This window comes from Saccopteryx leptura, chromosome 8, assembly GCF_036850995.1.
Source record: "Saccopteryx leptura isolate mSacLep1 chromosome 8, mSacLep1_pri_phased_curated, whole genome shotgun sequence".
NCBI classification, from domain to species: Eukaryota; Metazoa; Chordata; class Mammalia; order Chiroptera; family Emballonuridae; genus Saccopteryx; species Saccopteryx leptura.
Genome location: NC_089510.1, coordinates 30,754,692 through 30,768,422, shown reverse-complemented (window position 1 = coordinate 30,768,422; position 13,731 = coordinate 30,754,692). Strand labels below are relative to the sequence as shown.

At 42.3% G+C, this 13,731-nt stretch overlaps 1 long non-coding RNA gene across 1 annotated transcript; it reads right to left on the bottom strand.

Annotated features, from left to right (window-relative positions):
* Positions 1-179: 179 nt before the first annotated feature.
* Positions 180-6,651, bottom strand: LOC136379806 (uncharacterized). The gene is made up of 3 exons (XR_010746803.1): positions 6,516-6,651; positions 3,132-3,200; positions 180-234 (listed from the first exon to the last, which is right to left on the bottom strand). It is a non-coding gene; the product is annotated as an uncharacterized lncRNA (long non-coding RNA).
* Positions 6,652-13,731: the final 7,080 nt, after the last annotated feature.

The window sequence follows — 13,731 nt, the reverse complement described above, 5'->3', positions numbered from 1 at the left end:
TCCTGTTTTTCAGCAAACTTAAGACATCGCTTCCCTGACTGACTCTCAGACAATTGTCGGGGCTAGCGGCAGTTTTCTGTTGTGGCCACAGACAGCAGGGAGTTCACAGATAACTTAGAGCAAATACCACTCTGAAACCACACTTAACAAAATAACTCCTGAAAGCAATACTCTACTCACCACGGAAGGCAGAAACACCCTTCAGCATTGTGACAGTCCCAGCATCTAAAACAGCTGAGAAAGAACACAGATCACCAGGTAGGTTTCTGCAGCTTGGTTAGGCTGACTCTCTCCCCTTTGCCATTTAGAAGTCTTTTCTTTCCCCTCCATGAGAGTATTCATTCTAGGTGCCTTGGACTCATCTATCACGCTAGAATATCTTCGTCCTTCCAGGACGTTAACTGGCTTGGAAATATGAAGGTGACACTATCAATTCCTAATCTGGGGAGACACTTCCTGCTGTATTCTCTGAGAAAGGGAGGGGCTTGCTCAGCCTCCATCCCAGGGATTTACTTGGCCCTTGTGATGAAGGACACAAGAGTTATCTCCAGGAAATCAAGGCATAAGAGTGTAACATTTTAGAAAATTCTTCCAAATACAGGTTAGGCAGTATTTTCACAGGATTCGACTGCACTCTGGATTTCTCCTACACCCACCATGTTACAACTGCCTGCTCCCTTGTCTGTGTCCCACCCCTGACCGTGAGCGTCACAAGTTTGGGTTCTTCTGCACCCACCACGTTACAACTGCCTGCTCCCTTGTCTGTGTCCCACACCTGACCATGAGTGTCACAAGGTTGGGTTCTTCTGCACCCACCATGTTACAACTGCCTGCTCCCTTGTCTGTGTCCCACACCTGACCGTGAGCGTCACAAGGTTGGGTTCTCCTGCACCCACCACGTTACAACTGCCTGCTCCCTTGTCTGTGTCCCACCCCTGACCGTTAACGTCACAAGGTTGGGTTCTCCTACACCCACCATGTTACAACTGCCTGCTCCCTTGTCTGTGTCCCACCCCTGACCGTTAACGTCACAAGGTTGGGTTCTCCTACACCCACCACGTTACAACTGCCTGCTCCCTTGTCTGTGTCCCACACCTGACCATGAGCGTCACAAGGTTGGGGCCATATCTATCTGTTTAACATGGTCCGCATCACCAACATATGCCACGGTGCCTGGCACATAGCAGATGTACAATATTTTAGGTAAATATTTGATAAATGAATAGTAGCTAAGAACAGAGCAGCTCTAACTGATCCAGAAGATCATCAAATCTGCTCCCTTGGCCCCGAGGCATAGCGAGATAAACAGGGCTGTGTACTCTTTATGGCAGAAAAACTCAGAATCTCCCTGCAGTTGGATATCTAGGCTGAAGTCTAAGGTACCCTTCTGGGCCTCTTTCTGAAAATGAGGTGCCGTCAAATCCTACATAGTTGAATGTAAACGCCCTTTATAAAGTATTGTATGTTCTAATAACACTATGTAAAAACATTTGGAAACACCACCTCAAAACATCTTTCCCTGTGAGCTTTCCCGGGGAGTTTCCTCAGGAAGGGCAGTGGAGGCAAGGCTGCTCGTGCGTGACCTTGGCTAGGGGTGCCAGGTGACTGACAGTTCTGACGGTCTCTAGGGTCAATGTACCATCAGAGCCTTTGGGGTTGAGAAATGTTGCTGTAGTTCTTCCTCCTCTTCAGGCTTTATATAAGGTTCTTTTAGCCATTTGTTTATATCTCCTGTTTCTGTGACTAAAGAAACAGCAGGAAAAAAACCATCAAATCACACCAATGCTAAGAAATCAGGTTCTCTGAAGAGATATAGGAGTGAGGGAAAGGAGACAATCAATTTTGAGTTACTGGATCAATATCTTTGTACATCATAAGCCACAGTTTCTTAAAATATAAAATGAGGACACTTATACTGCTTACCTTCTGAAAGTCAAATAAAGTTAAATATGGGTTAAAGCTATTTTTAAACCCCACTCAAATTTTCTGCAATGTATTCTTTTTTTTTAAATTTATTTATTCATTTTAGAGAGGAGAGGGAGAGAGAGAGAGGAGAGACAGAGAGAGAGAAGGAGGGAGGAGCTGGAAACATCAACTCCCATATGTGCCTTGACCAGGCAAGCCCAGGGTTTCGAACCGGCGACCTCAGCATTTCCAGGTCGACGCTTTATCCACTGCGCCACCACAGGTCAGGCTTGCAATATATTCTTGCATTTCAAATAGGATGTTTGGGTTTGGGATGGGTTCAGATAATCTTTGTGAAAGAAGCCAGACGAATCTCTGACAACCAGGCTAAGGGCCAGCAATTCAAGATTCCCTGTCTCTTGCACAAAGCTTGCCTGGCTCCCAGTCTACCCAGTCTCTCCCTTGTTAGAATGCCCATGGTCCTTCTGGCCTGTTTTATCTTCTGGAGTATATGCATTAACATGTGCTCATTGATACCTCGTTAGCTTGCGGTGAAGAAACGCACATTCTTTGGGGTAGTCTCTGGGTCCCTAGCTCCTAAACCAGGATTTGGCTCAGTGGTTGCTTCTTAATTGATGTTCTTCTAAAACCGTTCCTTGAAACCATGGAGAAAGTACATGTAAGTCTATGGGCCACAGAACAGCTGGCTTTGCCACCCTTTGGGATTCTTGGACCCTGGGGCTCTGCTTTCAAATTTTAGCGATCCCCGGCACTCAGAAGGCCCTGTTAGGATGGATTGGTGAGGAAGTCTTGGTTTAACAGCATTAAGGTAATCACAAGTGTTTTTCTCCACAAATTTCCCAACAATTGCAGTGATGTAGGGGATATTGTCACTTCAGAAGTAAAACCCCTTAAAGTTTAAATGAAAAGGCCAGGATGGAATTTGAACACAAAGGTACTTGAGATAGACAAGCAAAAAGACAATAGAACATAGGAATCTCATTTGTGTTGTCACAGGTTACACTAAGCTTCCAGCAAAATGGCACATCTCTTGTCCAAAGGTTCAAAATGATTTTGTCTTCTGTCTTGTCTCTGCATTTACTATCATTACAACTGCTGCTGAGTCTAAACAGGGCCCTCTGTGGTGGGGTCTGTGATGTCCAGGACCTGACTGACTTCACTCTTCCGGGCAAAGGCTAGGAGAGGCTCAGTGGGTTTGCTCTCACCTGGGTGTTCCTGGCTTGAGCTTTTGATCTCTCAGATTCCAGGGTAGCTCCTGAGTGTTCTGCTGCCACCTAGAACTCAACAGACCAGAATGAGCTGTTTCCAAGATTCCCACTTCTCTTTATGATTTTTCCTGCTTTCCTTAGTTCTGCTGTGTGTGTCAGAACCCCAGATCACTTTGGCTTCCCCTTGTTGCCCTCACATCTTTTAATAACACCCTCCTAAAGAATACACGACAACCTTTGATGTAACATCCTCTCCATTACCATAGAAATGGCCCACCAATGTTTTCTATGCACAACCAATCCAAAAGCCTTTGTTCCCAAATGTCCAGGAATCCCCACGATGACCCTGAGAATATCAGGGTCTAGACAGGCCTATCTGCTTGGCGCAGTTTCAGGGACTCTACACAGGAATGGGGAAGGGCACTGGCTTGGTCTCATGGAGATCTCCATCTTTCACAGAGAGCACCAACACAGAGAACACAGGATGTAAGAGGAAGAAAGCTTTAAATAAATAAATAAATAAATAATAAATAGTTTTAGTATTTGATGTGGGTTTCTGTACAACCATCTTTTCATTTGTTTGGCGTTGGGGTTATAGGAAAAATAAAAGTAACAATTAGACATTATTACTATATGCACACATGCATATATATGCCATATATACTACTTATTATATAATACACACTATACATCTACTAATGAAATAGATATCATGTATAAAACATATACTTTTCTATGTTATATTACATTTAATCCCAGAATAAATTTATGATGTTGATATTATGATTCTATTTTTTTACCAATGAAGAAACTTGAAGCCAAAAAATTAGACAACTTGTCTGAAGACTCCTATCCAGTAAATGAGAAAAAGTGGGTTTCCTTTTAGCATATTCCTGCCTCTAAGATTCTGAGCTCCTCTCATGAAGGGGTAGGTGTCATTCTACCCAAAACCATGAGGAATTTTCCTGTTTTTTTTTAAATTTATTTATTCATTTTAGAGAGGAGAGAGAGTGAAAGAGAGAGAGAGAGAGAGAGAGAGAAAGGGAGGAGGAGCAGGAAGCATTAACAGGCAAGTGCAGGGTTTTGAACCAGCGACCTCAGGGTTCCAGGTCGACACTATCCACTGCGCAACCACAGATCAGGCTTTCCCGGTTTTTGTAACAAATTTGATCTGGAAAGACATGGCGGGGGTGGGGGTTGCTGATTGTATGAAAACTGAGTGAAGTTGAAAATCAGGTCCAAGTAAATATAAAACTTGTAACTCTATTAAGGGAGACATTTTAAGTCAGCATGAGGATGAAGATGCTAGACCCACTTATTAACTATTTGGAAGACATATTTTTAACTGACACCATATATTGAAGGTATGGGGCTAAATCTGGAGCAATACACAACCATATGAAAGGAGAGTATGAATTTGTCTTATCTTGGGGTGGGGAAAATTTTTAAGTACAAATTGGTAGAAACAAAAAAGCATTCTAAATTTAATTCAATTGTGTTTAAAATATAATAAGAAGCCCTGGCCGGTTGGCTCAGTGGTAGAGCATCAGCCTGGCGTGCAGGAGTCCCAGGTTTGATTCTCGGCCAGGGCACACAGGAGAAGCGCCCATCTGCTTCTCCACCCCTCCGCCTCTCCTTCCTCTCTGTCTCTCTCTTCCCCTTCCGCAGCTGAGGCTCCATTGGAGCAAAGATGGCCCGGGCGCTGAGGATGGCTCTGTGGCCTCTGCCTCAGGTGCTAGAATGGCTCTGGATGCAACAGAGCGACGCCCCAGATGGGCAGAGCATCGACCCCTGGTGGGCATGCCAGGTGGATCCCCGTCCTGAGCATGTGGGAGTCTGTCTGACTGCCTCCCCATTTCCAGCTTCAGAAAAATGAAAAAAAAAATAATAAGAAGAAAAACATAAAAGGTCTGAATGGCACAAGGCACACAGACTAGAACAATATTTTTTGTAATATTTATGAGTAAAACTAGTTTCTTCAAAGTACAAATAGATTTTACTACCAATAAAACAAAGTAGACCAAAATCTAGAACAAAAATGAGGTAAAGATATTACTGACTCTCTCAGATGAAGAAGTACAAATGCCTGAAAAAACACATTAACATAAAATAATGTACCTAACATTATCAATAGTTATAACTGTGATTTACTAGTTTATTTCTTTCTTTATACTTTACGTATTTTCCAATTTTTTTACATGTATTAATGTAAAAATTCTTTACCCCCACACCAAAGTTTTAAAAAACAAAATTACAAATGTGACGTCAATCATGACTTTCTTAGACACATCAACTCTGTATTATGTTTTATCTTTCTTCTCAACAGTTAATTCTTTATGGGTCCAATCAGTCATCCAACACTTAATGAGTGCCTTCTAGATGCCATAAACAATGCTAGGACACAGGAATTCAAGGGTGAGTAAGAAATAGTCTCTACATTTGAGGAACACATATCTAGAAATAAAAATAAGGATTTATAATTTGATGGAAAAATGCTAGTTGCAGACTGACAAAAGACTGAGGATGTGGGACAGAAAGTGTCAGACAGCACTAACTGACACTCAGGGAGGGACAGGAGCTGGTCCATAGGCTTGTAAAGCCGCATTTCAGCAGGTGGCATTTGGGGTCTTGTGTTCTGGCTCCCAGTAGCATGAACTGAGGAAGTGGGACCAGGGACATCAAGCATAATTCTATAGGCACCCTCTCCCACTCTGCTAGCTCATTTTCCCTAGACCATCTCACTTCGTACCACGGTGATCCCTGGTACTAGGTGATACTAATTTTTACAACAGCTCCTTTGATGTTAATGAAGATGATGGTCCAAGAAAACAGTATCTTCTAATAATTGAACCCTACACTGTGTCAGGCACTACGCCAACATCACACACACTAGAACCCTCCAAGGTGTGTATTATATTACTGTCCCATGAAGAAACTGAGGTCCAGAAAAGTTAAGGCAAGTTCTCTACCAATTCCAATGACCTCTGCTTATCTGTTGCAGAAAATATGCCAGACAGGACCTCATAATGGCAGGAAGCTTGCTTTATATTTTAAACTTCGTGATTAAAAAGGTAGTGGTGGTTTTGAGCTTCTAGCGGTACACGAAGGGCTCAGGAGAGCATCCCTTGCTGGGCCTCAGAAAGTTGTCCCATTCTGCGGCGGGTGGGCCATTGCACAGGCCTCCCGTGATAAAGTCCTCCCCTCTCAGCTGTTCTCCACCAGCCGCACACTGTGACTCTTGGGAGAAGGCCAACTCTATGAGGAATAAGCTTGGTGTCAGGCACATAGGAGCCATGTCAGTTCCTACTCAATTCCTAACCCCCACCTCCTGCCCAAAGCAGACCCATCACCTCTGGTCCCTCCAAGGGGGTCTGGACTCACCTGTTTCCCCTCAGCAGAGAGTTCCCCATTCTCTTAGACCTCTGGGTGCATTCCCCTTAGCCTGCTTTGTTCGCTCCCAGGACAGCCCCTGACTCACAGGTGAGGCTGCGTTGCTCTGGCCACCAGTGAGAGAGAGCTAAAAGGAGAAGAGTGTCTCTCTGTGGAGGGAGGAGGAGCCCAGGGGAGGAGAGTCAGAGGTGCACACGTGCTTAACTTCCTAAAATATCAGTGCCTGAAAGAACCAGGCTATTGGTTTAAGCCAGAAGTCATTGGTCATCGAGAGCTTTGATCCCCTCGGGAAACCCCATCTACAATTACAAAGAGATCATGCGATTTTCCCCTCAGACACCTAAATTTATTAAACCACCTTGTAGCTTCGGAAAGTGAGAGGGGCGAATTTGATTTTAAAACAGGAGAAGTTTAAAAATAGTTAAAAGTCACACCACAGACCAGTAGAAAATATTAGCAAAACATACATCAGATTTAAAATTTTTTTATTCAGAATATATAAAGAAGACTCAAAATTCACTAAGAAGTAAACGACATCCAATAAGAAAATGAGCAAAAGATTTAAACACTTTACCAAAAAAATATATAGATGATAAATAAATACACGAAAAGATGCTCAATACTAGAGTCATCAGGAAATGGAAATCAAAACCACAGCGACACCTTTACACACCTATTAGAATGGCTAACACTGAAAACAAGAACAATACAGAAAGTGGTAATACCGACTGGCAGCAAGGGGGACAGAGCACCTGGAAGTCTCATGCATTGCTGATGGGAAAACAGTGTGGCAGTTGCTTATGAAGTTTAAACATAGCCTTACCATACAATGTACCAATCCAGCTCCTAGATGTTTATCCAAGTGAAACAGAAGAGGAAGACCTCCAGGGAACCTGTATGCAAATGTTTACAGCTGCTTTACTTTCAATTGTCCCACAAAAAGAGCTGAATAGCTCAGGTGTTACATCCACACCATGGGATACTATCCAGTGATAAAAAAGAATGGACTGCTGGTATATGTAAGAACATGGCTGAATCTCAAATTCTGCTAAGTGATGCTTTGTGAAAGAAGCCAGACGTAAAGTCTACCTTGTTCTGATATTTGGGTCAAGACAAGGCAAAACCGTAAGAACAGAAAACACAGCAGTGGTGGCCAGGAGAAGGGGTGAGGGAGGGGTTGACCTTCAGGACTCAGGAAGGAATTCGGTTCATTGTTCGGCTGTATTTTGTGGTGGTGGCTACCTGACTGCATGCATTTCTCATACTTCATAGAGCTGTAAACCAAAAAGGGGCATTTTTACTGTATATGAATCATGTCTCAATAGAAAAATGAGGTTAAAAAAAGAAATAAATTTGGGGACAAAAATTATAAATTTTTGGTATTATCTTTATTTTTAATAGTTGTTTCCAGTTTGGTCACTCATTTGCTCCTCCTCCATTTCTTCAGCAAGTCTGTATGCTGGAAATGGCGGGTTCGGTGGTGGGCAAAGCAGATTCGAGCCTGCCCTCATGGAGCTCCTGGAAATAAAAGAAAGTGCAAAATGTTGCCTGGCCTGTGGTGGCGCAGTGGATAGAGCGCTGACCTGGAACGCTGAGGTCACAGGTTCAAAACGCTGGGCTTGCCCAGTCAAGTCACATACGACAAGCAACAAGCAAGCAATGAACAACTAAACTGAAGCAACTATATGTCTCACTCCCCTCATAACCCGCTCTCCTGTATCTGTAAAATCAATAAATAAAATCTTTAGAAGAAAAGAAAGTGCAAAATGCTTTATGTCGTGTCCTAGAGTACCACTGAGGTCATAGCTACAACAGTCAGGAGCAGCATGGGAAGGGGGCTTGGAAGAAACAGTTCTAGAGAAACTGGGGTACTAGCTGTGCCATGCCAGACCCATCCCACATCACTCTCGCCCCTGTAGCTGCTCTCTAGACTTGAGTCTCTGTCTGTGGGGGATTTCTTCAAGTGCCTCTGTACCTTCTGCGCTACCTGCAGGTCAGCAGCAGAGAAGCAGGCTCTCTCACATCGTAGAGGAAAGACAAAATGGACAAGGGAGTTTAGCCAGTGAGTATGGCTGATGTTGACTCCTCACCAGTGTGAATTAATCCCTGTCAAACTCTGAGTGGGGTCACTTGAGCCAACAACCTGTACGTTGCCCCGTGGGTGGCTTTATTAGTTCCAAAGTTGTGCAAAGGCTTTTTATGGGTCAAGAGAGTCAAGCCATGGGGGTAAGGGTTGGGAATCAATCTGCCATTTTTATATAAGGATAGGCTGGGGTTTGCTCTCTTACTTTCAAACTTCAGTTATACTCAGACCACTGGATGGAGAAGCTGATCTTTGGAAGAAGTGTTAGCTACTATTCATGAAAATGTCTTATGATTATGAAAGGTGGCAGAAAGGGCAGAACATTTATAATATACATATTCATTATTGTGAAACTGACTGCACTAAATAATAGACTTCAACCCCACAAATACAAGTATAGGAAAACACCCGTTGCATACACAAAGAAGCCAAAAGAACAAACTTTTGAGTCTTACATTCTCTCTTTATTCTCCTCAGTCCTTACCCCAGTGCCTAATAATTAGCAGAAACTATATAAATTGAATTGGAAATAAAAGCCTGGATGCTTATAAGCAGATGATGGTGAGATTAGAGAAAGGTTGAGCTGAAATTTTTAAATTTACTTTCCTATCCTTTGGTATTACTGTAGAAAATTAATGGCTGAGACAAAGACTGTTTTGCTATACCTCTGTGATCATAGAATAATACATATAATCAGAATAACCATTTATCAAGAGCTTTCTGTAATCCACATGCTGTGTCAAATGCTTTTAGATACAATTTCTCACTTGCTTATGCAAGAATTCTATGAGATAAATATTATTTCTTTTATTTTATAGATGAAGACACCCAGCTTTATTGAAATAAAGTGACTTGCTCAAGGACATCCCAACAGTAAGCAAGAGAGCTAGAATGTACATTCAGACAGGGTGCGGACCTTATCTATTTATTAATTGCCCTGTTTAATAGGTACCTGTGGAAAGATAAGCCTGGCTCTTAGCTCTGGTCTATATCAGTCCAATGTGTTTGGAAAGGCTGAAACATTATGGGCATGTTTGGAGTGTGTTATGGTTTCCCAGATCATGACTGGTTTTCAAACTTCCAGCTGGCCTCAGCGGCCCAGGCAGGTTAGAGGCCTTTTGGCTCAGTGAGTCTTTGAGCCCCTTCAGTCTCAAAAAACTAGACTACATACGTCTAGCTCTAGCCTCCTCCTTTCTAGATTTTTGTGATTAGAGAAGAAAGCTGGAAGAGCTACTCATGCAAAAGGAAGTGGTTTTGGAATATTTTAGAATAGGAAAAGGACTAGTTTATTTAAGAGTTCTTGTAGAGTCAGAAATCGAATAGCTTAGCTAAGACTTCCCTATTCTGCTTCCCTCCAGAAAGTACATAGAGAGGGTGAAGGCTGCGTGCTGTGTAATATTGAGAGGACCTCCTAGTATAGTTTTCTGACATTTATTCCTGATGCAGAGTATGAGCTGATCAGGAGTCTTGGCTAACTTCAGAGTCATGTGTCTGAAAACTGTGACTATTAATTACTGGCCTTCCCCATTAAGGAGGGTTTGGTTTTAAAGGGGAGGAAGCATCAGAGTTCTGGGGCCTCCCTGAGTGAACTTTCGACTGGGCTTTTATTTGCTGGTGGGGGGATGTTAGCACGTAGCTCCACTGCCTTGCAATAATGATACAGAGGGTAATTTTACGATAGGGGGACTGTCGGGAAAGGAAATGGGAATTTGTTTAGCTCACTGACGTAACTTGCAGGTAGATGATCCAGCACTTCCCTGTCATTGTTCAGGCCGTGAATCACCTTCAGAAAGTATGTCTCTTTATTTCTAAAGTTTCTGGTTTCTCGTTAGTTAGACTAACATAGAATATAGAAGATTAAATATCTGGAGAAAAATAAAAACTAAAAATTAAAAGCTTAATTAAAAAAAGAAAACATTCCAAAGGTCAAAGGAGTAAGGAAAACTTTTTATCTAAACATTTTAAGAGCAATGTTCTGGGCTTTGTGAGCAGCGGGTCACTGGGTTTTCTCAGAAGAGCCCACTGGGAATGAACTAAGCGCCCTCTTCAGGTCAAAGTGTGTGCATCATTCTCTCAGATGAAGGAAGAGTCCTGGGCACAGCGGCATCCTGCTGATGAGGGCACCATACACCATGCCTGCTGCCGGGGTTATGTCACATCTCAGTGCCTTGTGTTCAGGGTTCTGTCCCCACATGAGAATGTTCACACCCCAGGGCACGAGTCTAGTCAGACACTGACAGTGACGACCATTTGTGGAGTGTATCCTCCTCTTTGTCGATGGCTGAGATTTCCTAAATAAAATCTAGAGAATTAAAAAATCGTCGCAAATTATATTGAATGAGCTTTAGAGGATATGAGTCCCAGTGTCATCACATCTAACATTGACTTTGAGTAACTTGTCTGAATTCCTTAAACTCCATACGTACTTTCTCTGTGAATTGGGGAAGTGATTGTACTGAGCTCCTAAAGGTCATGGGATGATTGCACGAGCTACCGAGGGCAAAACCCTCGGAAGACGTCAGGTGCATACTGAGCTCTCTGTGAGTGACAGTGACTGTTGTAGAGAGAACTTCTTTTCCCTCCTGGTGTCTTGCTCCACATTCAGGGCTTCCCTCTCCCTGGCTCTAACGCTCCTAGCCTGGCACCGCCTCCTCCTTCATTCTGCAGAGGTGGAGTGGCTGACCAGGTCGATGAAACTGGAAGCAGAATCTATACATTCTGTGTCCAGCCCCTTCTTTCTGATTTCTTTTGGAAGAGAAATTGCCCTTAGAATTTTTGTATTTTCTACTGTTCTCAGCTATGTGGTAGCTTAGTGATAAATGCCTACTGTGGTCAATCTGTCCAATTCAGGAGGTCAGAAGGCAACCATATTCTCTATGTTAGCTCAGCCACTAATAAAATGTGTGTGTGTGCGTGTGTGTATGTGTGTGTGTGTAGTTGGGTGCATGGGTATGTGTTTTAGTCTGCATTTGTCTGAATCCTTTGTTTTAGTTTTTCAGTTGGTTCAGAGCTTGGAGAGAAAGGGTATTCATTGACAGATTCCGTCAAACACTAAAAGATTTGCTTTGTAATTATCTCTGGGAGAAAATGGTTGAGGTTAGTTTTAGAGGGAAATGATAGTAATTTAATTAGGCTTATCCAATAGGAACAAACCAAATTGTCTACTCCACAAGGGCATTTTTGTGTGTGTGTGTGAATATTGAACATAGCCAGGATGCAGGGGTGGGAGTAAAATTAGTCAAGGTCCTATTCTGTGAGTACTCTGAGAAGCCTACAAAGACTGTGCAAAGACTTAGGGAAGAGTAGGGAGTACCTGGGGAAGGCTTGGCAGTGGCCACAGGGCACTTTGTGAAGAGTCTCTACACTTGGCTTCTGAGCATGTGCCCAACCACCACCAGTTATAGCAACCACCAGTTGGAATAGTATTCAGATTTCCTGACCCCTCATGGAAGCATGATTCTAAAGACATATTTAACATTTTATTCTTCAGATATTTATTTAATACTTATCATACTGGAAGGATAGATGATATAATAGCTAATCACCGGCTTGTTGTCAAATCTCTGCTCTATCTCTTAGGAGCTGTGAGGGTTTTGGCAAATTACACTCACTCTTTCAGTTTACTCTTTTGTCAATTGGGAATAAGTGTACCTACCTTATGTGGTTGTTGTGTAAATTATGTAAGCTTGTAACTGTATAGCATTTGTTATACAGCTAGCACACAGAAGGCACACAATAGTTCTTAACTGTTTGGGCTATTTTTAAAAATTATGTGCCAGGCATTGTGTTCATTGTTATAAAATGTAATGGTGAACACTGGAAGTTTCATTTAGGTCTGAGTCCTGTAGTTTGGTTTAAATCAGTTTCCATTCTTTATTATTTCAACTCACTGAATACTCCCAAGATAGGTGCAGGACAATGAATGACAAGACACAGAACTTGGTTCAAGAGCAATGTTTCAACTACATTTTAATAAATAATATTTAATTTTTCATAAAGTGAATCAAACCGCTTTTGCTCTAAAAGCAATAGGCAAACTATCTAGTTAGCATATAAGCTTATTTTCTGGCTCTAAACTTAAAGCTTACTCTAAAAATTTCTGAGGTGTTTTAGATATTTAAAGTAATAGATATTTCAAATCAAGGAAGTTTTGCAAAAAATAAAATTTTTTTTAAGGAATGGTTGCAAGGTGAAAACTTCTTTCCATGTAACACCAAAGACATCGCATAGGATCTAGCTTGAACTCGCTCCATCTTCATTTAGGGACATGTGTTTCAAAAGCAGGAGGCATCTCATGACAGCAGTGAATATGTGCATCAGTCTTCAAAACAGTCTTGTCAACCATTCTTAATGGACTTGGGAAGAAAAGCCAAACAAAAAAGACCTTGGAATCTTTGAATGTTGACCTACAGGCCAGAACAGAAAGTACAACAGGGTCAGTTTTCACTCCCACATAAACATCTCCTGGTCATTACTGAGTCCAAACGAGGAAGTTGAGCAAGTGTCAGAAGACACATCAGTTTGAGTTGGGACAGACTACAAATATGGACAAAGTCCCCCTTCAATTTCATGTTCCAAGTAACAGAAACATTGATAAAGAGGGGGTGAAAACTGTAACTGTGAAGACAAGTGGACATGACAAGAGCCATTATACAGTTGTTCTAGCTTGTTGTGCTGACAGAACCAAGCTGCCTTCTATGCTGATTTTCAAACTCAAAACAATGCCAAAAGAAGACATTCCTCGAGGAGTGATTGTCCACGTTCATGACAAGGGTTGGATAGATCAGGATGGGATGAAGATCTGGTTTGAGAAAGTTTGGAGAAGGAGACCAGGTGGGCTCTTATTCAAACCTGTTCTATCGGTACTTGGTCAGTTCAGAGCACACATAACAAAAAATGCAAAGAAGAGTGTTGCAGAGCAAAAAACAAAACTTGCCATCATACCTGGAGGCTTGCCGTCCCAGCTCCAACCGCTTGATGTCAGCATTAACAAACCCTTTCCAGCTGCCAAGAGAGATGAATGGAACCAATGGATGAAGTCTTCTGGGGACAATTTGACACCAGCAGGAAGAGTGAAGGAATCAACTATAGGAGAAGTTTGTACCTGGGTGAAAAGATCCTGGG